Source organism: Carcharhinus amblyrhynchos, chromosome 17 (genome assembly GCF_965287045.1).
Source record: "Carcharhinus amblyrhynchos chromosome 17, sCarAmb.v2.hapA, whole genome shotgun sequence".
Classification (NCBI taxonomy): Eukaryota; Metazoa; Chordata; class Chondrichthyes; order Carcharhiniformes; family Carcharhinidae; genus Carcharhinus; species Carcharhinus amblyrhynchos.
In genome coordinates this window covers 58,149,084-58,175,770 of record NC_137340.1, presented here as the reverse complement: position 1 = coordinate 58,175,770, position 26,687 = coordinate 58,149,084, and the positions used below count along the sequence as shown (strand labels likewise).

General features: G+C 45.6%; 1 protein-coding gene across 3 annotated transcripts in view; it reads right to left on the bottom strand.

Moving 5' to 3' along the window:
- sh3pxd2aa (SH3 and PX domains 2Aa) overlaps positions 1–26,687 on the bottom strand; it is a 610,480-nt gene that overhangs the window by 91,560 nt on the left and 492,233 nt on the right. The gene's annotated exons all lie outside the window — the stretch shown is intronic.

The window sequence follows — 26,687 nt, the reverse complement described above, 5'->3', positions numbered from 1 at the left end:
AACACAAATGACATGCCAAAAAATGATAACAGGAAGGCTATGGCAGGTGAAGACCGAGAAAGTATCATTATCATGAGAAAGGTAGTGTTGGGCAAGTTAATGGGGGGGGGGCTAAAGGTAGACAAGTCTCCTGGTTCTGATGGAATGCATCCTAGGGTACTTAAAGAGACAGTGGGAGAAATAGCAAATGCACTAGTAGTAATTTACCAAAGCTCGCTGGACTCTGTGGTGGTTCCTGCAGATTGGAAAACAGCCACTGTTTAAAAAAGGAGGTAGATTAAAAAGTGGGTAACTATAGGCCGGTTAGTTTAACTTCTGTAGTAGGGAAAATGCTTGAATTTATCATCAAGGAAGAAATAGTGAGACATCTGGATATAAATTGTCCCATTGGTAAGACGCAGCAAGGGTTCATGAAAGGAAGGTCATGTTTGACTAGGTGGAATTCTTTGAGAACATTACATGTGCAGTGAACAATGGAGAACTTGTGGATGTGGTGTATCTTAATTTCCAGAAGGCATTTGACAAGGTGCCGCTACGTAAGATAAAAGTGCATGGTGTTACGGGCAATGTATTAGCATGGATAGAGGATTGGTTAACTAACAGAAAGCAGAGTGGGGGTAAATGGGTGTTTTTCTGGTTGGCGATCAGTGGCTACTGATGTGCTTCAGGAATCAGCGTTGGGACCGCAATTGTTTACAATTTATATAGATGATTTGGAGTTGGGGACCAAGTGTAGTATGTCAAAATTTGCAGATGACATTAAGATGGGTGGAAGAGCAAAGTGTGCAGAGGATGCTGAAAGTCTGCAAAGGGATGTAGATAATCTAAGTGAGTGGGCGAGGATCTGGCAGATGGAGTACAATGTTGGTAGATGTGAGGTCATCCATTTTGGTAGGAATAACAGCAAAACGGACTATTATTTAAATGGTAAAAAATTGCAGCATGCTGCTGTGCAGAGGGACCTGGGTGTCCTTGTGCAGGAATCTCAAGGAGCTGGTTTGCAGATGCAGCAGGTAATTAAGGAAAATGGAATTTTGTCCTTCATTGCTAGGGGGATGGAGTTTAAAAACAGTGAGATTATGTTGCAGCTGTATAAGGTGATGGTGAGGCCACACCTGGAATACTGTGTACAGTTTTGGTCTCCTTACTTGAGAAAGGATATACTGGCACTGGAGGGGGTGCAGAGGAGATTCACTCGGTTGATTCCGGAGTTGAGAGGGTTGGCTTATGAGGAGAGACTGAGTAGACTGGGTCTATACTCATTGGAATTCAGAAGAATGAGGGGAGATCTTATAGAAACATATAAGATTATAAAGGGAATAGATAAGATAGAAGGAGGGAAGTTGTTTCCACTGGCGGGTGAAACTAGAACTAGGGGGCATAGCCTCAAAATAAGGGGAAGCAGATTTAGGACTGAGTTGAGGAGGAACTTCTTCACACAAAGGGTTGTGAACTTGTGGAATTCCCTGCCCAGTGAAGCAGTTGAGGCTCCCTCATTGAATGTTCTTAAGGCAAGGATAGATAAATATTTGTACAGTAAAGGGATTAAGGGTTATGATGAGCAGGCAGATAACTGCAGCTGAGTCCACAAAAAGATCGACCATGATCTTATTGAATGGCAGAGCAGACTTGAGCGGCCAGATGGCCTATTCCTGCTCCTAATTCTTATGTTCTTATGTTCAGGAGGCGCATGGGGGGTGTGGGGAGGAGACGAAAGGAAAAGCAATAGTGAAAGGGGATTCGTTAAGGGAACAGTCAGGCATTTCTATGGCCATCGACATGATTCCATGTAATGTTGCCTCCCTCACGCCAGGATCAAGGATGTCACAGAGCGGCTGCAGGACATTCTTCTGGGGGAGAGTGAATGGCCAGAGACCATGGTTCACATTGATACCAATGACTTAGGTAGAAAAGGGGATGTGGTCCTGCAATCAGAGCTTAGGAAACAGGGCCTCAAATGTAGGATTACTCAGTGAATACAGAAATAAGAGGATAAGGCAGGATGAGTGGCTGAAAATATGGTGCTGCAGAGAAGGTTTTAGATTCCTGGGAAACTGGGCCTGGCTCTGAGGGAGATGGAATCTGGCAAACTGGCCCCTGAAGAGAGCTGGGACTGAGGTCAATGGGGCAAATGGGGCATTTTGGTCCTGTTGGGCGGGCTTTAAACTAACTCAACAGGAGTGTGGGAACCAAGAGGAACTATTAGAGAGGAATGCCAGGGTGCACAAAATACTGGGAGAGACAGAAAGCACTGGTATAGAGAATAATAAATGAATAGGTGAAGTCAGAGGAAGGGAGAAAGTAATGACATCTAAATTGGGTTGCTGCGCATGTATGTGAATGCACCAAGTATTGTAATCTGGTTGGGGAGTTACTGGTGAAGATTGTGATGCGGAAGGTTAGCAGGCAATTCTCCAGCATTACACACCCAGCCACAAACTGCATTATGAATGGAGAATTGTGTCCTCATGTGTGCAGAACTTGGCTATCAGTCTCTGCTCAGCGACTCTGTGGTGTGGTGTGTCGTGAAGGCCGCCTTGGAGAATGCTTTCTCGCGGCCTCAACCGGGATCTTGAGTTCATGTCACACTATCTGTCACCCCCATGACTTGCCTGGGCTTGCAAAATCTCACTAACTGTCCTGTCTGGAGACAATACACATCTCTTTAACCTGTGCTTAACGCTCTCTCCACTCACATTGTCTGTGCCTTTGAGACTTGGTTACCTGTAAAAACTTGCATTCCAACCATTATTTTGTAAATTGAGTTTTTGTCTTTATATGCTCTGTTTGTAAACAAAACTTCCACACACCTGACGAAGGAGCAGCAAGTGCTCTGAAAGCTAGTGGCTTTTGCTACCAAATAAACCTGTTGGATTTTAACCTGGTGTTGTGAGACTTCTTACCACGAGGGAAGGGCCAGAGGACTGCAGAATGACAAGAAGGGTGGTAGAAATGAACCAGGAAATTACAGACTGGTATTTCTGAAGGAAAGAATTAATCTCCATTTGGAAAGGCACGAATTGATTAAGGATAGTCAGCATGGCTTCATCAGAGGGAGGTCATGCCTAACAAATTTGACAGAATTAAAAGAAAGGATTGAGTTTGTTGATGGGGAAGGTTCAGCTGATAATATATATGAATTTTCGCAAAGCTTTTGACAAGGTCCCACCTGGGAGATTGAGACAATTGAAGCACATGGAATTCAGGAAAACTTGGTGATGTGGGGTCTGAAACTGTCTCAGTAATAGGACACAAAGGGAGGTGGTAGAAGGTTGTTTGAGCGACTGGAGGCCGGTGCCAGTGGTGTACCACAGGAATCAGTGCTGGTTTCCAGCCTCCACTATCTTCCCAGACAGAGCATTCCTTTTTGTTTGTTATATACAGAAATGATATAGATGATAATGTGGAAGAAATGATATGTATGTTTGCAGATGACACCAAGATCAATACGGTGGTTAACAGTGAAGAAGAAGGTTGTAGATTACATGGAGATACAGATGGATTGGTCAGATGGGCAGATCAATGACAGATGGTATTTAACCCTGATAAGTGCGAGGTGATGCACTTTGGAAGAAGTAACAGGGCACGGAATGAACAGCAGAACATTAGGCAGCTCAGAGGAACAGAGGGATTATAGGGTACTTATTCATAGACCGCTGAAGATGGCAGAGCATGTAAATAAGGTAGTTAAGAGAGCATATGGGACACTTGCTTTTATGAGTTGTGATATAGAGTATAGGAGCAAGGGGATTATGTTGGAGTTGTACCGAGTGTTGGTTAGACCACAGCTGGAGTACTGTGTGCAGTTCTGGTCACCTCACTATAGGAAGGATATGGTAGCATTAGAGGGGGTACAGAGGAGATTTACCAGGATGTTGCTTGGGATGGAGCATTTAAGCTATAAGAAGAGGCTGGATAGGCTTGGATTGTTTTCTTTAGATGAGGGGGGACATGATTGAGGTGTGTAGGATTATGAGGGGAATATAGGAAGCAGCTGTTCCCCTTGGTTGAGGGGCCAATCACGAGGATAAGGGGCAAGAGATTCAGAGGGGATTTGAGGAAAAAAACCTTTCCACTCAGAAGGCAATGAGAATCTGGAATGCTCTGTCTGGCAAGATAGTGGGGGCTGGAAACCTTACAACCTTTAAAAAGTATTTGGGTGAGTACCTGAAATATCATAACATCCAAAGATTTGTGATATGTGCTGGAAAAGAGAATCAGCATGGCTTTAGAGGTAGTTATTGTTGGTGCAGACTCGATGGGCCAAAGGGCTTTTTCTTCACTGTACCTCTCTCTCTCTCTCTCTATGATACGGTGGAGGTACTTGAGAAACTGTCGCTACTTAAAGTTAACACCAGGACCAGATGAGATGCATCAACGATATTGAGGAAAGTGAGTGGAAATTGCACAGCTGTTGGCCATAATCTTCCAGTCAGTCAGTGGGGTTAAATGTTGCACTTGTGAGATGTGGGAGATCCATGATGCTTCCAGGGTCTCGGATGACTATGTCTACAGGAAATGCACCCAATTGCAGCTCCTTACAGACTGCGTGGATAGGTTGGAGCAGCAGTTGGATGCACTGATGAACATGAAGGAGACAGAAAGCATCATAGATAGGAGCTTTAGAGACGTGGTCACACCAAAGATGCAGGCTCATAGATGGGTGACCGCCAGAAAGGGCTGACAGTCAGTGCAGGAATCCCTGTGGTCATCCCCCTCTTTAACAAGTATACCGCTTTGGGTACTGCTGGGGGAGATGGGCTATCAGGGGATACCAGCAGCAGCAGCCAAAGCAGTAGTACCATGGCTGGCTCTGTTGTTAAGCAGGGAGGGACAAACAGGACTACAGCAATAGTTTTAGGGGACTGTACAGTTAGGGGTGCAGACAGGCGTTTCTGTGGACGTGAAAGAGAGTCCAAGATGGTATGTTGCCTCCTTGGTGCCAGGGTCCAGGATGTTTCTGAATGGGCAGAAAGCATTCTGAAGGGAAAGCGTGAACAGCCAGAGGTTGTGGTACATATTGGTACTAACGACATAGGCAGGAAGAGTGATGAGGTCCTGTAGCAGCAGTTTAGGGAGTTAGGTAGAAAATTAAAAAACAGGACCTCTAGAGTTATAATCTCAGGATTACTTCCTGTGCCCGTGCTAGTGAGGCTAGGAATAGGCAGTTAGTGCAGCTTGCCACATGGCTAAACAGCAGGGGTAGGAGGGAGGGTTTCAGACATCTGGACCATTGGGGTCTCTTCCAGTGCAGATGGGACCTGTACAAGAAGGCTGGGTTGCATCTAAACTGGAAAGGCACAAGCATTCCAGCCGGGAGGTTTCCTAGTGTCACACGGGAGGATTTAAACTAGTTTGGCAGCAGAGTGGGAACCAAAGCAAAGGTAAATTAGCTTAAGAGGAACCAGAGTGTAGGGCCAGTAAGACTCAGAGAAACAGCAGGCAGGGCGGGATTGCAAATCAGAGGGGGTCTGGTGGACTGCAGCGCATTTGTTTCAATGCGAGAAGTGTAACAGGTAAGTCAGACGAACTTAGAGCTTGGACTATGGAGGAAGAGGAGTTTGTAAAATGTGTGTTGGAAGGGTCCCTAGAGCAGTACGTAACTAGCCCGACTAGGGAGGGGGCTATACTGGATTTAGTGTTGGGAAATGAGCCGGGGCAGGTGGTTGAGGTTGAGGTAGGCGAATCTGTGGCTAACAGTGACCACAAGTCCGTCTACTTTAGGATAAAAATGGAAATGGATGAGTGCCGTCCGAAGGGGAGGGTTCTGAACTGGGGTAAGGCGAGCTATAGCTGGATTAGGAGGGAGCTGAAGGACACTGATTGGGAGGGGTTGTTAGCTGGCAAGTCCATGGTTGGTAAGTGGGAGGCTTTTAAGGGCAAACTGAAAATGTTGCAGGAAAGGCATGTGCCGGTAAAGAGGAAGGATGGGAAAGGCAGGATTAGAGAGCCGTGGATTACAGGGGGTATCGAAGACTTGGTCAGGAAGAAGAGGGAGGCATATGTTAGGTCGAAACAACTGGGAATGGAGAGTGCGCTGGAGGAATATAGAGAGAGTAGGAGGGAGCTAAAAAGGGGAGTTAGAAGGGCAAAAAGAGGGCATGAAATGGCTTTGGCTGATAGGATTAAGGAAAATCCAAAGGCATTTTACTCCTATATTAGGAGCAAGAGAGTGGTTACAGGCAAAATTGGTCCTCTTAGGGACAAAGGGGGGGAGCTATGTATCGAGACTGAGGGAATGGGGGAGATCCTGAATGAATACTTTGCATCGGTATTCACGAAGGAGAGGGGTTTGGTGTCGTGTAGTGTCTTGGAGGGAGCTGTAGATCAGTGGAAGAAAATATCCATTACGAGGGAGGAAGTGCTAAGGCTTTTAGGTAGCATAAAAACGGATAAAGCTCCGGGGCCTGATGGTATTTATCCCAGGCTGCTTAGGGAGGCGAAAGATGAAATTGTTGGGCCTCTGACGCAAATCTTTGTCTCTTCTTTGGACACAGGTGAGGTCCCAGAAGACGGGAGGGTAGCTAATGTGGTACCGCTGTTTAAAAAGGGTAGTAGGGATAACCCTGGTAATTATAGACCTGTGAGTTTGACATCGGTGGTAGGAAAATTATTGGAAAAAATTCTTAGGGATAGGATGTATGAGCATTTGGAGCGTTGCAATCTGATTAGGGATACTCAACATGGCTTTGTTCAGGGGAGGTCTTGCCTTACGAATCTGGTGGAATTCTTCGAGGAGGTGACAAAAACGGTTGACGATGGGCGAGCCGTTGATGTCGTCTATATGGGTTTCAGTAAGGTGTTTGACAAAGTCCCTCACGGTAGGCTGGTAGAAAAGGTTAAGGCACATGGGATACAAGGACAGGTAGCTGGATGGATTGAAAACTGGCTGGGAAATAGGAGACAGAGAGTAGTTGTCAAGGGGACCTTTTCTGGCTGGAGGCCAGTCACCAGTGGTGTGCCGCAGGGCTCAGTACTGGGACCTCTCCTCTTTGTAGTTATATATAAACAACTTGGAAGAGGGTGTACGTGGTGTGATCAGCAAGTTTGCGGATGACACCAAGATGGCAGGACTGGCAGATACCGAGGAGGATTGTCAGGTGACACAGCAGGATATAGATAGGTTGGTGCATTGGGCAGATAGATGGCAGATGGAATTTAATCCTGACAAATGCGAGGCGATGCATTTTGGAAGGAATAATGCAGGGAGGAGTTATGTGATAAAAGGTAGACCGATTAAGAGTATAGAGATATTGAGGGACCTGGGAGTGCAGGTGCACAAGTCTCTGAAGGTGTCGACACAGGTAGAGAAGGTTGTGAAGAAAGCTTATGGAATGCTAGCCTTTATAGGAAGGGGTATAGAGTATAAGAGCTGCCGTCTAATGCTTAAGTTGTACAGAACGTTGGTTAGACCGCATTTGGAGTACTGCGTCCAGTTCTGGTCACCTTACTACCGGAAGGACGTGGAGACCCTGGAGAGGGTGCAGAGGAGGTTTACCAGGATGTTGCCTGGCATGGAAGGACTGAGTTACGAGGAAAGGTTGGAGAAACTGGGGCTCTTCTCCTTGGAAAGACGGAGATTAAGGGGGGATATGATAGAGGTATATAAAATACTGAAGGGAATAGATAGAGTCAACAGTGGTAGGCTTTTCCCTAGATTGGGGACAACTATTACGAGAGGTCACGATCTAAGGGTGAGGAGGGAGATGTATAATTTGGATATGAGAGGAAGGTTTTTCACGCAGAGGGTCGTGGGGGTATGGAACGCGCTACCGTGTAGGGTGGTGGAGGCAGGCACGTTGGACTTGTTTAAGGTTTACTTAGATAGGCACATGAGCGAAGCAAGGATGGAGGGTTATAGTAGAGGGTATTAAATAGGGTCAGAGCCTCGGGACAACACCGGAAATGTAGTATTACATGTTAACGTTTCGTCTTTTTATTCCACAGGTGTTGGTCCGCCTTGTTGTCAAACAAGGGGCATGCACACGGTGGGTCGTGCGTGGGCTGCTCTTGGATGTTTCGAGAGTGGCCTAGTACTTCGTGTCGTTGTGTGTGCTTAAACCTGGACCAGCAGACGGGCACCACAACAGCTCGGTGACTAGCACTGCTAGCTGTGCAGAAACATGGATTTGGGCCTGTGTCTGTGGGAGTTTGCGCATTCTCCCTGTGGTTGCGTGGGTTTCCTCCGGGCGCTCCGGTTTCCTCCCACACCCCAGAGATGTGCTCTTAGGCTGATTGGTGTACCAAATTGACACTATTCTCCCCTGAATCTGGCTACATTAGGGGTTCCACTCACATACACACAGGGCAGGGTAGGTGTAGGAAGATGCGGCGGCGCGGGCTCGTTGGGCCGAGGGGCCTGTTTCCCGTGCTGGGATGTTCTTTGTTCTTTGATTAGTACGAGGAACTACGATGTTGTTGCCATTACAGAGACTTGGTTAAGGGAAGGACAGGATTGGCATAAGAACATAAGAAATAGGAGCAGGAGTAGGCCATCTAGCCCTTCGAGCCTGCCCCGCCATTCAATAAAATCATGGCTAATCTGAAGTGGATCAGTTCCACTTTCCTGCTCTCTCCCCATAACTCTTAATTCCCCTGTCTATCAGAAACCTATCTACCCGTGACTTAAGTATATTTAGCGAGGCAGCCTCCACCACTTCAACGGGCGGAGAATTCCAGAGATTCACCACCCTTTGAGTGAAGAAGTTCCTCCTCAACTCCGATCTAAACCCAATGGGATTGAGGGTGATTTAGCAGTTTGGATCAGGAATTGGCTAGTTGATAGAAGACAGAGGGTGGTGGTTGATGGGAAATATTCAACCTGGAGTTCAGTTACAAGTGGTGTACCTCAGGGATCTGTTTTGGGGCCACTGCTGTTTGCCATTTTTATAAATGACCGAGATGAGGGCGCAGAAGGATGGGTTAGTAAATTTGCTGACGACACCAAAGTCGGAGGAGTTGTAGACAGTGAGGATGGATGTAACAGTTTGCAGAGGGACATAGATAAGCTGCAGAGCTGGGCCGAGAGGTGGCAGATGGAGTTTAATACGGAAAAGTGTGAGGTGATTCACTTTGGTAAGAATAACAGGAGTACACAATATAGGGCTAATGGAAGAACTCTTAGTAGTGTTGATGAGCAGAGAGATCTCGGGGTACATGTGCATAGCTCCCTGAAAGTTGGCACCCAGGTTGATAAGGTTGTTAAGAAGGCGTACGGTGTGTTAGCTTTTATTGGTAGAAGGATTGAATTTCGGAGCCATGAGATCATGTTACAACTGTACAAAACTCTGGTGCGGCCGCACTTGGAATATTGCGTACAGTTCTGGTCGCCGCATTATAAGAAAAATGTGGAAGCATTGGAAAGGGTGCAGAGGAGGTTTACCAGGATGTTGCCTGGTATGGTGGGAAGGTATTATGAGGAAAGGCTGAGGGACTTGAGGTTATTTTCATTAGAGAGAAGAACGTTATGAGGCGACCTAATTGAGGCATACAAGATGATCAGAGGGTTAGATAGGGTGGACAGTGAGAGCCTTTTTCCTCGGATGGTGATGGCTAACACGAGGGGACATAGCTTTAAATTAAGGGGTGGTAGTTATAGGACAGATGTCAGAGGTAGGTTCTTTACTCAGAGGGTAGTAAGGGTGTGGAATGCCCTGCCTGCAGCAGTTGTGGACTCGCCAACATTAAGGGTATTCAAACGGTCAGTGGATAGGCATATGGATAACATTGGAATAGTTTAGGTTAGAGGGTCATTAGATTGGTTCCACTGGACGGCGCAACATCGAGGGCTGAAGGGCCTGTACTGCGCTATAATGTTCTATGTTCTAAATTGCACCCCCCCCCCCTTATCTTGAGGCTGTGCCCTCGAGGCCTGCTATCCTTTCTAAGCGGGAAGAATCTCTCTACCTCTACCCTATCTATCTCCATCATTATCTTATATGTCTCTATAAGATCCCCCCTCAGCCTTCTAAACTCCAACGAGTACAGACCCAGTCTATTCAATCTCTCTTCATAGTCTAACCCCCTCATCTCTGGTATCAGCCTAGTGAACATTTTCTGCACTCCCTCCAAGGCCAATATATCCTTCTGCAAGTGCGGCGACCAAAACTGCACACAGTACTCCAGCTGCGGCCTCACCAGTACCCTGTACAGTTGCAGCAAGGCTGACAAGTGTTAAGTCAGATTTGCGCCACACAAATGCCAGGCGATGACCATCTCAAAATCTTTGGGGTTACCATTGACCAGAAACTCAACTGGACTCGCTATGTAAATACAGAAGCTACAAAAATAGGTCAGAGGCTAGGAATACTGCGGTGAGTAACTCATCCCCTGACTCCCCAGAGCCTGTCCACCATCTACAAGGCACAACTCAAGGAGTGTGGTGAAATACTCCCCATTTGCCTGGATGGGTTCAGCTCCAACAACACTCAAGAAACTTGACACCATCCAGGACAAAGCTGTCCGCTTGATTGGCATCACATCCACAATGTCCACTCCCTCTACAATCAACACTGTAGCAGCAGAACGTACTATCTACAAGATGCACTACAGAAATTCACCAAAGTTCTTTAGACAGCATTTTCCAAACCCATGACCACTTGCAAACAGAAAGACAAGGGCAGCAGATACATGGGAACACTACCACCTACACGTTCCCGTCCAAGCTACTCACCATTCTAACTTGGAAATATATTGCCATTCTTTCAAAATCGCTAGATCAAAGTACTGGAATTCCTCCTTTCCAAGGGCAACTAGGGATGGGCAATAAATGCTGGCCATGTCCCACGAATGAATAAAAAAAAAGTCAGCCAGCCCTGGCTGATGAAACGAAGGCAGCAATACAACAGCAATGCAGCCTGACACAATTTTTCCCCTGATATGCCACTTTACATTGCAGCAATGGTCTGTGAAAATCCCCCCTTGCATTTTTACTGTGAATCCCAATATTAGTCTGTGAAAGGAATGCAGCTTAATTAGAATGTAGTAGTGTGGTGAATGAAGTAACAGGAAATATACAGCAGCAGGAGATGCCATTCCGAATATTCTTGCTTTCTGTGTGTAATGAGGTAATTTGGCAACAATACCAATACTGTAATCAAAAGCAGAGACCTGGCTCAACTAATAGCGGAGAAAAATCTACCTATTTGGAGTTTTAAAAACAGAATATTGTATTAGTGCAATGATAACTCCTTAAACGTGTAACCCACAGTTGGTTATGCTCCAACTACCTAAAGTAACATACCAAACAGACATTCCAAATCAATGCTGAATGAAGACAAAGGTATTACAGCATAACTCAAACTGTTTTTCTGAAAATCAGATACAAAACAAAACTTCAATGGCCCAAACCAACCAGAAGTAAAAAGCAATGAACAGACAAACAAGAATGAAATGCCTGAGTGTCTGAGAGTTACTTCCTGCCATCTGCTTTCCAGCTCTGAAATTCTGGAATTATTCCAGAGGGGAGTAGTGAGAAAAGGAGACAGGAAATGGGGAATCTGCTGACAAAAGTATTCTGGGAGACATGTTGGATGCGTTTCAGTAAAAAGCAGCAAGACTGGCTGTGGAGCCTAGATAGCAAAGAACCCAAGTTTCTTCACTGCACATTTATTACTGATATTACAGCTCAAAGGACAGTTAAAACAAAACCCAGAAAAAGCAAGCAGAGATTGTGCCTGAAGGAGCGTGATTTTCCAGCCGCACTCACCCCAAGACCATAAATTCCCACCTGAGTCAATGGACCTTTGCATGGTCCTGTCCCACCTGCTACGTTTCCCATGGCAGGTGGGATGGGGAAATTCCACCCAAGATCTCACCAAAATATCACAATTAAATTTATTTCTCAGTTTCCATGAAGCATTTGATGCTGAAATGTGTCATGAAATGTTTCGACCTTTCTTTATTCCATTTCTGATTATTTTATACTGGTGATCCCTCGTTAACATCTTCTTACCAGAATTATTAATACTTATAGACACTATTAAAACAGAAATCCTCTCATAAACACCATATGATCCAGAGAGGTAGGTCCCGGGATTTCAAATCTCTTATTTTGTTTTCCAGCCCTGGCATCATCCTGGTAAATCTATATGATTTGTTCTCTAAAACTTCAAACATAACTGGAGAATAACTGGAAAACTGGAAAGCAAGTGGTTAGCACTGCTGCCTCGCACTATCAGGGACTCGGGTTCAATTCCGGCCTTGGGTCAATGTTTGCACACTCTCCCCATGTCTGCGTGGATTTCCTCCAGGTGCTCCGGTTTCCTCCCACACTCCAAAGATGTGCAGGTTAGGTTGATTGGTCCAGGTAAATTGACCCTATTATCAGGGCTATTAGCAGAGTAAAAACGTGGGGTTACGGGAATACGGCCTGAGTGGGATTGTTGTCGGTGCAGATTCAATGGGCTGAATGGCTTCCTTCTGCACTGTAGGGATTCAATGACCAGAGATAATTACTCAAACAAAATGAGGTGAAGACAATTTTCAAAATGAAAAGGAAGAATGTGTAGGGATGAAAGTGGGAGAATGGAATGAATGAGACGCTCATTTGGAGTGCCAGGTCAGACAGGATGGGCAAAACGGCCTCCTCCTGTGCCTGACCAGTTCATTGATTCTGTGATCTAAAAGGCTAGCTGCCATATCCCCATTGTTTTCAAAGCAATGGTAAATTGGACAGGGTGCTTGCACAGGACAACCAATTGCTACCACCTGATTCGCTATTCTGCTGAAATTGAAATTCATCCATATTTAATACTATCAAAGTACAGTTTCATAAGAACCACTTGCCCATACTGTATAGATAAGCTTACACGGTGTGCTTCATCAAACTATTGTGAGGAAAGGTGGACTACAGCAGGATTCATTCTATTCTTATCTGATGACTACATAGAAAATGCATGGTGGTAACATTACTGGACCAAATTAATGTTTGGGAGATATGAGTTCAAGCTTCACCAATGGCTAGTGGTATTTGAATTTAATTAATCTAGAATAAAAAACAAGTAGTTCGTGCTGGTTGTGGAACTTCCAGATTGTTGTAAAATTCCTATGAATTATAGAATTCTTACAGTGCAGAAAGAGGACATTCAGCCCATCATACCTGCACTGACAATAATCCCACTCAGGCTTTATCTTCATAACCCCATGTATTTACCCTGCTAATCCCCCTGACACCAATGGGCAATTTAGCATGGCCAATCCACCTAACCTGCACATCTTTGAAGTTTATTAAAGAGTTAGGCACTAAATTAACACTTCAAAACCTAAATTAGAACCTCAGTGGTAACTCTAGATTATTATCTGAGCCACGTGAAAATCAGCACAGCTTTAACAAAATCAGGAGGAGATGGCTGGCAAACTGGTGTAGGAGAATTGAGTTCCAGGTTGTGGGTCGTGGACACCAGTGCTGGGGAAAGTGGAAGCCGTACTTTCGGGACTGACAGAGCATTAATGATAATGGATTCTATTGTGAGGGGAACAGATAGGGGTTTCTGTGGCTACACAAGTGACACCAGGATGATACGTTGCCTCCCTTGTGCCAGGGTGAAGGATGTTACTGAGTGGCTGCAGGACATTCTGAAGGGGAAAGTGACAGCCAGAGATTGTGGTCTGTATCAATACCAGGGATGTGGGTAAGAACAAGGGTGGCATGGTGGCACAATGGTTAGCAACGCTGCCTCACTGTGTCAGGTATCCAGGTTCAATTCTGGCTTTGGGTCACTGTCTGTGTGGAGTTTGCATGTTCTCCCTGTGTCTCCATGGGCTTCCTCCCACAGTCTAAGATGGGCAGGTTAGGTGGACTAGCCATGTTAAATTGTCCCAACATGTGTAAGTTTGAGGGTATAATGGGATAAATACTTGGGACTACAGGGATAGGGTCAGGGTGGATGCTCTATTAGAGAGTTGGTGCAGACGCAATGGGCCAAATAGTTTCTTTCTGCACTATAGGGATTCTATGAAGAATGATGAGGTCCTGAAAACAGAATATCCATAGAATCCCTACAGTGCAGAAGGAGGCTATTTGGCCCATCAAGTCTGCACAACCACAATCCCACCCAGGCCCTATTCCCATTACCCCACATATTTAGCCTGCTGATCCCCAATATAGGGTCAATTTAGCATGGCCAATCAACCTAACCCCACATCTTTGGAGTGTGGGGGGAGACCGGAGCACCCAGAGGAAACCCACGCAGACATGGGGAGAATGTACAAACAGTGACCCAAGGCCAGAATTGAACCTGGATCCCTGACACTGTGAGGCAGCTTCTAACCACTGTGCCACCATTCCACCCTCATATAAAGAGCTTGGAAACAAATTAAAAAGCAGGTGTCCATGGTAGTGATCTGAATTGATTTGATTTGATTTATTATTGTCACATGTATTAACATACAGTGAAAAGTATTGTTTCTTGCATGCTATACAGACAAAGCATACCGTTCATAGGGAAGGAAATGAGAGAGTGCAGAATGTAGGGTTACAGTAATAGCTAGGGTGTAGAGAAGGATCAACTTAATGTGAGGTAAGTCCATTCAGAAGTCTTATAGCAGCAGGGAAGAAGTTGTCCTTGAGTCGGTTGGTATGTGACCTCAGACTTCTGTATTTTTTTCCCAACAGAAGAAAGTGGAAAAGAGAATGTCCAGGATGTGTGGGGTCCTTAATTATGCTGGCTACTTTGCCAAGGGAAGTGTAGATAGAGTCAATGGATGGGAGGCTGGTTTGTGTGATGGATTGGGCTATATTCACAACCTTTTGTAGTTCCTTGTGGTCTCGGGCAGAGGAGGAGCCAAGGCCAAGCTGTGATACAACCAGAAAGAATGCTTTCTATGGTGCATCTGTAAAATTTGGTGACAGTCGGAACTAACATGTCAAATTTCCTTAGTCTTCTGAGAAAGCAGAGGCATTGGTGGGCTTTTGTAACTATTGCGACAGCATGGGGGAACCAGGACAGGTTGTTGGTGATCTGAACACCTAAAAACCTGAAGCCCTCAACCCTTTCTACTTTGTCCCCATTGATGTAGACAGGGGCATGTTCTCCTTTATGTTTCCTGAAGTTGATGACAATCTCCTTTGTTTTGTTGAGATCGAGGGAGAGCTTATTTTTGCCACACCAGTTCACCAGATTCTCTATCTCATTCCTTTACTCTGTCTCGTCATTCTTTGAGATCCAACTCACTATGGGGGTGTCTTCAGCAAACTTGAAAATCTAACTGGAAGGGAATCTCAGAATTAGTGCCGGTGCTATGCGCTCGGCGATCAGGAATAGGAGAATAGATGACATGAATCCGTGGCTAGAGAGATGGTGTAGGAGGGAGAGATAGAAACATAGAAACATAGAATTGATATTGATTCCTGAAGCATTGGCACAGATTCTGGGGAAGGTGGAACCTGTACACGTGGATGGGTTGTACCTCAGCAGGACTGGAACCAATATATTAGACGGTCATTTGATTGGTTCCACTGGTTGGCGCAACATCAAGGGCCGAAGGGCCTGTACTGCGCTGTAATGTTCTATGTTCTATTTTCACAGGTGTATTTGCCAGTGCTGTTGGGGAAGATTTAAACAAGAGTGGTAGAGTGATAAGAACCTGAGTGGAGTGAGAGAAGGAAGGAAAACAAAGAAAGAAATATAAGCAGAGGAAACAAGGGCTAGCAGTAAATAGGGCCTCTGTACAAATAACTATTTGAAAAATGTTAAAAAGACAAGTCCAAAGGCACTGTATCTGAATGTGTGGAGCATTCACAATGAGGTAGATGAAATGTCAGCATTATAAACAGTTACGATATGATTACAATTGCAGAGACATAGCTGCAAGGTGACAAAGGCTAGGGACATAATATCCAAGGGGCTTCAATATTTAGCAAAGATGCGTGAGGAGGGGTGGCATTGTTGGTTAAGGATAAAATCAATATAATAGTGAGAGAGGATATTGGCTCAGAAAATTTTGATGGAGAATCAGTCTAGGTGGAGCTAAGAAGCAACAAAGTGTGGAAAACATTAAAGGCTAAGGTAGGAAGTGTCATTAAACAGGAAATTAGAAATGTGTGTAACAGCGGTGGTACAATAATCGTGGGTCACTTGAATCTACATATAGACTAGGCAAACCAAATTAGAAATAATATTGTGGTTGATGAATTCCTGGAGTGTGCCTGAGATTTTTTTTGGACCAACATGTCAAGGATCCAACTGGGGAACAGGCTATCCTGGGTTTGGTATTATGCAATGAGAACATTAGAACATTAGAACATTACAGCGCAGAACAGGCCCTTCGGCCCACGATGTTGCGCCGACCAGTTAAAAAACAATGACCCTCTAACCTAAACCAATCCCTTTCCATCCATAAACCTATCCATGGATCTCTTAAACGCCCCCAAACTAGGCGCATTCCAATCCCTCACCACCCTCTGGGTAAAGAACCTACCCCTGACATCCGTCCTATAACTACCCCCCCTTAATTTAAAGCCATGCCCCCTCGTGCTAGCTTTCTCCATCCAAGGAAAAAGGCTATCACTGTCCACCCTATCTAAACTGGTTAGGAGTGAAAGTAATAGGGTAATTGTTATGGGGGATTTTAACTTTACTAATATTGATTGGAATTGTTATAGCTCTAGCTCGTTAGAGGGGTCAGTTTTTGTGCAAAGTGTGCAGGAAGGTTTTTTGACTCAGTATGTAGATAGGCCAACTAGAGGTGAGGCTATGTTGGATTTGGTGCTGGGAAATGAGCCAGATCAGGTGTTGGATTTGGAAGTTGGTGTGCATTTTGGTGATAGTGACCACAATTCGGTTACGTTCACCTTAGTGATGGAAAGGGATAGGCATGAACCTCGGGCCAGTGGTTTTAGCTGGGGGAAGGGTAATTATGAGGCTATTAGGAGAGAATTAGGAAACGTAGGTTGGACTAGGAGATTACAGGGATTGGGAACGTCCGAAATGTGGAGTTTTTTCAAGGAGCAGCTACTGCGAGTCTGTGATAGGTATGTCCCTGTCAGGCAAGGTGGAATTGGTAAGGCTAGGGAACCGTGGTGCACCAAACAAGTTGATTCGTTGGTTAAAAAGAAAAAGGAGGCTTATGTTCGGATGAGACGTGAGCACTCGGATAGTGCACTAGAGAGCTTTAGATTGGCTAGGAGGGAGTTGAAGAGCGAGCTAAGAAGGGCTAAAAGAGGACATGAGAAGACTTTGGCTGATAGGGTTAAGGAGAATCCTAAGGCGTTCTATAGGTATGTCAAGAACAGAAGGTTGGTTAGGGCAAGGTTAGGGCCAGTTATAGACGGCAGAGGGAAGTTATGTGTGGAACCGGAGGAGATTGGTGAAGCATTGAACCAATATTTCTCTTCGGTGTTCACGCAGGGGGACATGGATATAGCTGAGGAGGACACTGGGTTGCAGGGGAGTAGAATTGACAGTGTTACAGTTGATAAGGAGGATGTGCTGGATATTCTGGAGGGTCTGAAAATAGATAAGTCCCCTGGTCCGGATGGGATTTACCCCAGGATTCTCTGGGAGGCAAGAGAAGTGATTGCAGAGCCTCTGGCTCTGATCTTCAGGTCGTCGTTGGCCTCTGGTATAGTGCCAAATGATTGGAGGTTAGCGAATGTTGTCCCATTGTTTAAGAAGGGGAACAGAGACTTCCCCGGGAATTATAGACCGGTGAGTCTCACTTCTGTTGTGGGCAAGGTTTTGGAAAAAATTATTAGGGATAGGATTTATAGTTATTTGGAGAGTAATGAGTTGATTGGAGATAGTCAGCATGGTTTTGTGGCGGGTAGGTCGTGCCTTACTAACCTTATTGAGTTTTTTGAGAAAGTGACCAAAGAGGTGGATGGGGGTAAGGCAGTGGACGTGGTGTATATGGATTTTAGTAAGGCGTTTGATAAGGTTCACCATGGTAGGCTTCTGCACAAAATGCAGATGTATGGGATTGGGGGTGATCTAGCGAACTGGATTAGGAATTGGCTAGCGGATAGGAGACAGAGGGTAGTGGTTGACGGTAAATATTCATCATGGAGTTCGGTTACAAGTGGTGTGCCTCAGGGATCTGTGTTGGGGCCACTGCTGTTTGTGATTTTTATTAATGATCTGGATGAGGGTATAGTTGGGTGGATCAGTAAATTTGCTGATGACACCAAAGTCAGAGGTGTGGTAGATAGTGAGGAAGGGTGTCATAGTTTGCAGGAAGACTTAGACAGGTTTCAGAGCTGGGCCGAGAGGTGGCGGATGGAGTTTAATGCAGAGAAATGTGAGGTAATTCACTTTGGTAGGAATAACAGATGTGTTGAGTATAGGGCTAACGGGAAGACTTTGAATAGTGTGGAGGAGCAGAGGGATCTAGGTGTATGTGTACATAGATCCCTGAAAGTTGGGAATCAAGTAGATAAGGTTGTTAAGAAGGCATACAGTGTCTTGGCGTTTATTGGTAGGGGGATTGAATTTAGGAGTCGTAGCGTTATGTTGCAACTGTACACAACTCTGGTGCGGCCGCACTTGGAGTATTGTGTGCAGTTCTGGTCCCCACATTACAGGAAGGATGTGGAGGCTTTGGAGAGGATGCAGAGGAGGTTTACCAGGATGTTGCCTGGTATGGAGGGGAGATCCTATGAGGAGAGGCTGAGGGATTTGGGGTTGTTTTCGCTGGAAAGAAGGCGGCTAAGAGGGGATCTTATTGAAACATATAAGATGATTAGAGGTTTAGATAGGGTGGATAGTGATAGCCTTTTTCCTCTGATGGAAAAATCTAGCACGAGGGGGCATGTCTTTAAACTAAGGGGGCGTAGTTATAGGACAGATGTCAGGGGTAGGTTCTTTACCCAGAGGGTGGTGAGGGATTGGAATGCCCTGCCTGCTGCAGTTGTAAATGCGCCTAGTTTGGGGGCGTTTAAGTGGTCTGTGGACAGGTTTATGGACGAAAAGGGATTGGTTTAGGTTAGTGGGTCATTGTTGTTTTTTTTTAACTGGTCGGCGCAACATCTTGGGCCGAAGGGCCTGTTCTGCGCTGTAATGTTCTATGTTCTAAACCTCTAATCATCTTATATGTTTCAATAAGATCCCCTCTTAGCCACCTTCTTTCTAACGAAAACAACCCCAAATCCCTCAGTCTCTCCTCATAGGACCTCCCCTCCATACCAGGCAACATCCTGGTAAACCTCCTCTGCACCCTCTCCAAAGCCTCCACATCCTTCCTATAATGTGGGGACCAGAACTGCACACAATACTCCAAGTGCGGCTGCACCAGAGTTGTGTACAGTTGCAACATGACGCTGCGACTCCTAAATTCAATCCCCCTACCAATAAACGCCAAGACACCGTATGCCTTCTTAACAACCTTATCTACTTGATTCCCAACTTTCAGGGATCTATGTACACATACACCTAGATCCCTCTGTTCATCCACACTATTCAGAGTCCTCCCGTTAGCCCTATACTCGACACATCTGTTATTCCTGCCAAAGTGAATTACCTCACACTTCTCCGTATTAAACTCCATCCGCCACCTCTCGGCCCAGCTCTGCAACCTGTCCAAGTCTCCCTGCAAACTATGACACCCTTCCTCACTATCTACCACACCTCCGACTTTGGTGTCATCAGCAAATTTACTAATCCACCCAACTATACCCTCATCCAGATCATTAATAAAAATTACAAACAGCAGTGGCCCCAAAACAGATCCCTGAGGCACACCACTCGTAACTGAACTCCATGACGAATACTTACCATCAACCACCACCCTCTGTCTCCTATCTGCTAGCCAATTCCTGATCCAATTACCTAGATTACCCCCAATCCCATACATCTGCATTTTCTGCAGAAGCCTTCCATGGTGAACCTTATCAAACGCCTTACTAAAATCCATATATACCACGTCAACTGCCTTACCCCCATCCACCTCTTTGGTCACTTTCTCAAAAAACTCAATAAGGTTAGTAAGGCACGACCTACCCGCTACAAAACCATGCTGACTATCTCCAATCAATTCATTACTCTCCAAATAACTATAAATCCTATCCCTAATAATTTTTTCTAAAACCTTGCCCACAACAGAAGTAAGACTCACCGGTCTATAATTCCCGGGGAAGTCTCCGTTCCCCTTCTTAAACAATGGGACAACATTCGCTATCCTCCAATCTTCTGGCACTATACCTGAGACCAACGACGTCCTGAAGATCAGAGCCAGAGGCTCTGCAATCGCCTCTCTTGCCTCCCAGAGAATCCTAGGATAAATCCCGTCTGGCCCAGGGGACTTATCTATTTTCAAACCCTCAAGAATATCCAGCACATCCCCCCTATCAACCGCAATACTGTCTAGTTTACACCCCTGTAACCCAGTGTTCTCCTCAGCTACATTTATGTCCCCCTGCATGAACACCGAAGAGAAATATTGGTTCAATGCCTCTCCAATCTCTTCCGGTTCCACACACAACTTCCCTCTGCTGTCTGTAACTGGCCCTAATCTTGTCCTAACCAACCTTCCGTTCTTAACATATCTATAGAACGCCTTAGGATTCTCCTTAATCCTATCAGCCAAAGTCTTCTCCTTAGTTCTACCAACCAAAGAAGGGTAATTAATAATCTTGTTGTGCAGGGGGTGGTCCTTTAGGGAACAGTGACCGTACGATCATAGGATTTTTCATTAGGTTGGAAAGTGAAGAAGTCTAATCTGAAACTAGCATCCAAAATCGAAACAAAGGAAACTATGAAGGTATCAGATGGGAGTTGACTAAGATGGGGAACATCATTAAAAGGCATGGCGGTGGATAGGCAATGACTAATATTTAATGTGTGTATTGCGGCAGTTATTCAATCCTCATTGGTGTAAAAACAAAACAAGAAAGTTCGACCAGAGCAAGCAGAGAGGAGTGATTTGTGTCGGGAGTGTTAAGGGTAAACGATTGACTTTTTTTTAGTTTTTTGCAGGGTTTCTCTTTTTTTTCCAAGTTTTTTAATGGTAAAGCAGAAGTAGGCCGCAGGGTGACCTGGTAAGGGTTTGTTAGTGCGCGAGGTTTAAAAAGCAGGCTGCACTATACAGCGGGCAGCGTTGGTGGTGGGCAGCGGCATGAGCAGGTAGCAGAGAGAAGGCTGAAAGGCTTTGGCTCAATGGGCTTAGGTGGAAATGGGCGAGGCAGGGTAGGTTTCATTCTTAGTTTCTTTTCCTGTGGAACATGAAGAAAAGGGGAATTGTGAGTGTGAGTCCAGTTTTTGTTTTCAGTGTCGGATGTGAGATGTCCTGGGGTCTCCTGGCCTCCCAGATGTCCATATCTGCGCCGGGTGTGTTGAGCTGCAGCTCCTAAGGGACTGCGTTAGGGAACTGGAGCTGCAGCTCGATGATCTTCGTCTGGTCAGGGAGAACAAGGAGGTGATAGAGAGGAGTTACGGGCAGGTGGTCACACTGGGGCCACGGGAGGCAGGCAAGTGGGTCACGGTTAGGAAGGGGAAAGGTCAGGTGCTAGAGAATACCCCAGTGGCTGTGCCCCTTAACAATAAGTACTCCTGTTTGAGTACTGTTGAGGGGGACAGCCCACCTGGTGGAAGCAGCAGTGGTCATGCCTCCAGCGCGGAGTCCGGCCCTGTAGCTCAGAAGGGTAAAGACAGGCGGAGGAAAGCAGTAGTGATAGGGGAGTCTACAGTAAGGGGGTTGGACAGGCGATTTGTGGAGGCGGTCGTGAAACTTAGATGGTAGTTTGCTTCCCTAGTGCCGGGATCCAGGATGTTTCTGATTGTATCCAAGATATCCTGAAGTGGGGGGGAGAAGAGCCAGAGGTCGTGGTACATATTGGTACCAATGATGTATGTAGGAAAAGGTAAGGGGTCCTGAAAAGAGAATATAGGGAGTTAGGAAGGGAGTTGAGAAGAAGGACCGCAAAGGTAGTAATCTTGGGATTGCTGCCTGCGCCATGAGACAGTGAGAGTAGGAATGGAATGAGGTGGAGGATAAATGCGTGGCTGAGGGATTGGAGCAGGGGGCAGGGATTCAGGTTTCTGCATCATTGGGCTGGTGTGACCTGTACAAAAAGGACAGGTTGCACTTGAATCCCAGGGGAACCAATATCCTGGCGGGGAGGCTTACTAAAGCTACTGGGGAGAGTTTAAACAAGAATGGTTGGGGGGTGGGAATCAAATTGAAGTGACTGGGAGAGAGGAGGTTAGCTCACAAATTGAGAAAGCTTGTCGACGGTGTGAGAGGGAGGATAGGCAGGTGATAGAGAAGGGGAGCACTCAGACTGAAGGTTTGAGATGCGTCTATTTTAACGCAAGGAGTGTTGTGAACAAAGTGGATGAGCTTAGAGCGTGTATCACTACTTGGAAATGTGATGTGGTGGCCATTACAGAGAGACTTGGATGTCTCAAGGACAGGACTGGTTACTTCAAGTGCCGGGTTTCAGATGTTTCAGAAGGGACAGGGAGGGAGGCAAAAGAGGTGGGGGAGTGGCACTGTTGATCAGAGATAGTGTCACGGCTGTAGAGAAGGTGGACGCCATGGAGGGATTGTCTATGGAGTCTCTGTGGTTGGAGGTTCGGAACAGGAAGGGGTCAATAACTTTACTGGGTGTTTTCTATAGGCCGCCCAATAGTAACAGGGATGTTGAGGAGAAGACTGGGAAGCAGATCCTGGAAAGGTGTAATAATAACAGAGTTGTCACGATGGGAGATTTTAATTTCCCAATATTGATTCTCCATACAGTAAGGGGTTTAGATGGGGGGGGGGCAGTTTGTTAGATGTGTTCAGGAGGGTAAGTGGGTAAGCCTACAAGAGGAGAGGCAGTTTGTTAGATGTGTTCAGGAGAGGTATGTGGGTAAGCCTACAAGAGGAGAGGCTGGTATTGGGAAATGAATCTGGACAGGTGTCAGATCTCTCAGTGGGAGAGCATCTTGGGGATAGTGATCATAATTCTATCTCCTTTAGCATTGCAGAGAGATAGGATCAAACATGCTAGAAAAGTGTTTATTTGGAGTAAGGGGAATTATGAGGCTATCAGGAGGAAATTATAGGCCGGTTAGTTTAACGTCTGTTGTAGGTAAAATGCTGGAATCCGTAATCAAGGAGAAAATAGCGAGGCATCTTGAGGAGAATTGTTTGATAGAGCAGATGCAGCACAGTTTCGTTAAGGGAAAGTCGTGTCTGACAAATTTATTGGAGTTCTATGAGGATGTGTCAAGGGCAGTGGATAGAGGAGAGCCGGTAGATGTGGTGTTTCTTGATTTTCAGAAGGCGTTTGATAAGGTGCCTCACAAGAGGTTATTACAGAAGGTCAGGGGGCATGGAGTTGGGGGTGGGGTGTTAGCGTGGATAGGGGATTGGCTGTCAAATAGGAGGCAGAGAGTGGGGGTCAATGGGTGCTATTCGGATTGGCGGTTGGTGACTAGTGGAGTGCCCCAGGGGTCGGTGCTGGGGCCTCAGCTATTCACCATTTATATAGATGATCTGGAGGAGGGAACCGAGTGTATGGTGTCGAAATTTGCTGATCACACCAAGATTGGTGGAACGGCAAATTGTGCGGAGGGTGTGGAAAGTCTGCAGAAGGATCTAGATAGGCTGGGCGAATGGGCCAGGAAATGGCAAATGGAATTTAATGTTGGCAAGTGTGAAGTTGTCCACTTTGGTAGGAATAATGGTAGGAAGGACTATTACTTACATGGTGAAAAACTGCAGCATGCGACGGTGCAGAGGGACCTCGGGGTCCTTGTGCATGAGTCGCAAAAACCCAGCCTGCAGGTGCAGCAGGTGGTCAGGAAGGCGAATGGGATGCTGGCCTTCATAGCGAGGGGGATTGAATATAAAAGTAGGGAGGTCTTGCTGCAACTGTACAGGGCACTGGTGAGGCCGCAGCTGGAGTACTGTGTGCAGTTTTGGTCGCTGCACTTACGCAAGGATATTTTGGCCTTGGAGGGGGTACAGAGGAGGTTTACTAGGCTGATACCAGAGTTGAGGGGGTTGAACCATAAGGAGAGGCTGAATAAACTAGGCTTGTACTCGTTAGAGTTTAGAAGAATGAGGGGAGATCTCATTGAGACATATAAGATGATGAATGGAATGGATAGGATAGAGGTGGAGAGGCTCTTCCCGCTCAGAAAGGACAGTAGGACTAGGGGGCACAGCCTCAAGATAAGAAGGGGCGGTTTAGAACAGAGTTGAGGAGGAACTTCTTCACTCAAAGGGTGGTGAATCTCTGGAATTCTCTGCCCGTTGAAGTGGTGGAGGCTGCCTCGCTAAATATATTGAAGACGCAGGTTGATTGGTTTTTGATAGGCAAGGGGATTAAGGGTTATGGGGAGAAGGCGGGAAAGTGGAACTGAGCCACGACAGATCAGCCATGATCTTACTGAATGGCGGGGCAGGCTCGAAGGGCTGGATGGCCTACTCCTGCTCCTATTTCTTATGTTTTTAAATTCAAGACATAAATTGGAAAGAGGTTTTCTCAGGGAAACGTACAGAAGAAATGTGGCAAATTTTCAGGGAATATTTGTGTGGAGTTCTGCATAGCAACATTCCAATGAGACAGGGAAGTTATGGTAGGTTACAGGAACCATGCTGTACAAAAGGTGTAATGAATTTAGTCAAGAAGAAAAGCTTACAAAAGGTTCAGGGAGCTAGGTAGTGTTAGAGATCTAGAAGAGTATATGGCTAGTAGGAAGAATCTTAAGAAGGAAATTAGGAGAGCCAGAAGGGGTCATGAGAAGGCCTTGGCAGGCAGGATTAAGGAAAACCCCAAGGCGTTCTACAAGTACGTGAAGAGCAAGAGGAAAAGACATGAAGGAATAGGACCTATCACGTGTGACGGTGGGGAAGTTTGTATGGAATCGGAACCAGTAGAAACAGCAGAGGTACTTAATGGATACTTTACTTCAGTATTTACTATGGTAAAGGATCTTGGTGGTTGTAGTGCAGACTTGCAGCGGACTGAAAAGCTTGAGTATGTAGACATTAAGAACGAGGATGTGTTGGAGCATTTGAAAAGCATCAAGATAGATAAGTCGCCGGGACCAGATGGGATGTACCCCAGGCTGCTGTGGGAGGCGAGGGAGGAGATTGCTGAGACTCTGGCGATGAGCTTTGCATCATCAATGGAGATGGGAGAGGTTCCGGAGGATTGCGGATGTTGTTCCTTTATTCAAGAAAGGGAGTAGAGATAGCCCTGGAAATTATAGACCAGTGAGTCTAACCTCAGTGGTTGGTAAGTTGATGGAGAAGATCCTGAGAGGCAGGATTTATGAACATTTGGAGAGGTATAATATGATTAAGAATAGTCAGCACGGCTTTGTCAAAGGCAGATCATGCCTTATGAGCCTGATTGAATTTTTTGAAGATGTGACTAAACACACCGATGAATGAAGAGCGGTAGATGTAGTATATATGGACTTCAGCAAGGCGTTTGATAAGGTGCCCTATGCAAGGCTTATTGAGAAAGTGAGGGGGCATAGGATCCAAAGGGACATTGCTTTGTGGATTCAGAACTGGCTTGCCCACAGAAGGCAAAGAGTGGTTGTAGATGGGTCAGTTCAGAGGTTCACTGGGATGATTCTGGTGTGGAGAGACAATTTTACAAGAAAAGGTTGAACAGGTTGGGACTCTACTCATTAGACTGTAGAAGAATGAGAGATGAATTCATTGAAACATAGAGGATTCTTAAGCTGCTTGATGGGTAAATGCTGAGAGTAATTTTCATCTCTCGGAAGAATCTAGAACCAGATGGCACAGTCTCAAAATAAAGAGGCGCCAATTTAAAACTGAGATGGGGAATTTCCTCTCTCAGAGGATTGGGAATTTTTGGAGCTCCTTGTCACAGTGAGCTGTGGGGCAGAGTCCTTGTGTATATTTAAGGTTGAGGTAATAAGATTTTCGATCAGTAAGGGAATCAAGAGTTACAGGGAAAGGGCAGGAAAGTGGACGTGAGGAATGTTGGATCGGCTTTGATCCCAGTGAATGGTGAAGCAGGCTCAAGGGGCTGAATGCCTACTCCTGTTCTTAATAAAAATTTGTTGCTCTCGCTAGTAACATCAGCAATGTTACTAGCGTTAACTGTTTAATTCCATAGTGCCTGCAGAGGACAGATCCCTGCATTTGAATAAATGCAACTTCTTGCACTAGAAACTAAAAAAAGTGCAGAAAAGATTTATTAGGATGCTACCAGGATTTGATGGTTTGAGTTATAAGGAGACGCTGGATAGACTGAGACTTTTTTTCCCTGGAGCATAGAAGGTTTAGGGATGATAGAGGTCTATAAAATAATGAGGGGCATAGATGAGATAGATAGTCAACATCTTTTCCCAAAGGTAGGGGAACCTAAAACTAGAGGAATTGGTTTAAGAAGAGAGGAGAGATGCACAGAACAATGCAGAGGGCCATTTTTTTCATTCAGAGAGTAGTGTGTGTCTGGAACAAGCTGCCGAGCTGTAGTAGAGGCAGGTACAATTTTGTATTTTAAAAAGCAGTTAGACAGTTACATGAGTAAAATGGGTATAGAGGGATATGGGCCAAACATGGGCAATTGGGAATAGCTTAGTGGTAAAAACTGGGCGGCGTGGACAAGTTGAGCCAAAGGGCCTGTTTCCATGCTGTAAACCTCTGTGTCTAAGTTTAAGTGAGCCACATTTTAAGCCTGACTAATAATATTAAATTGGTTGTTAATGTAATTCTTAGCACACATCTAACATTAGACAACGTGTTCCAAGTTTTACAAGCACAGGTTGGTTGAG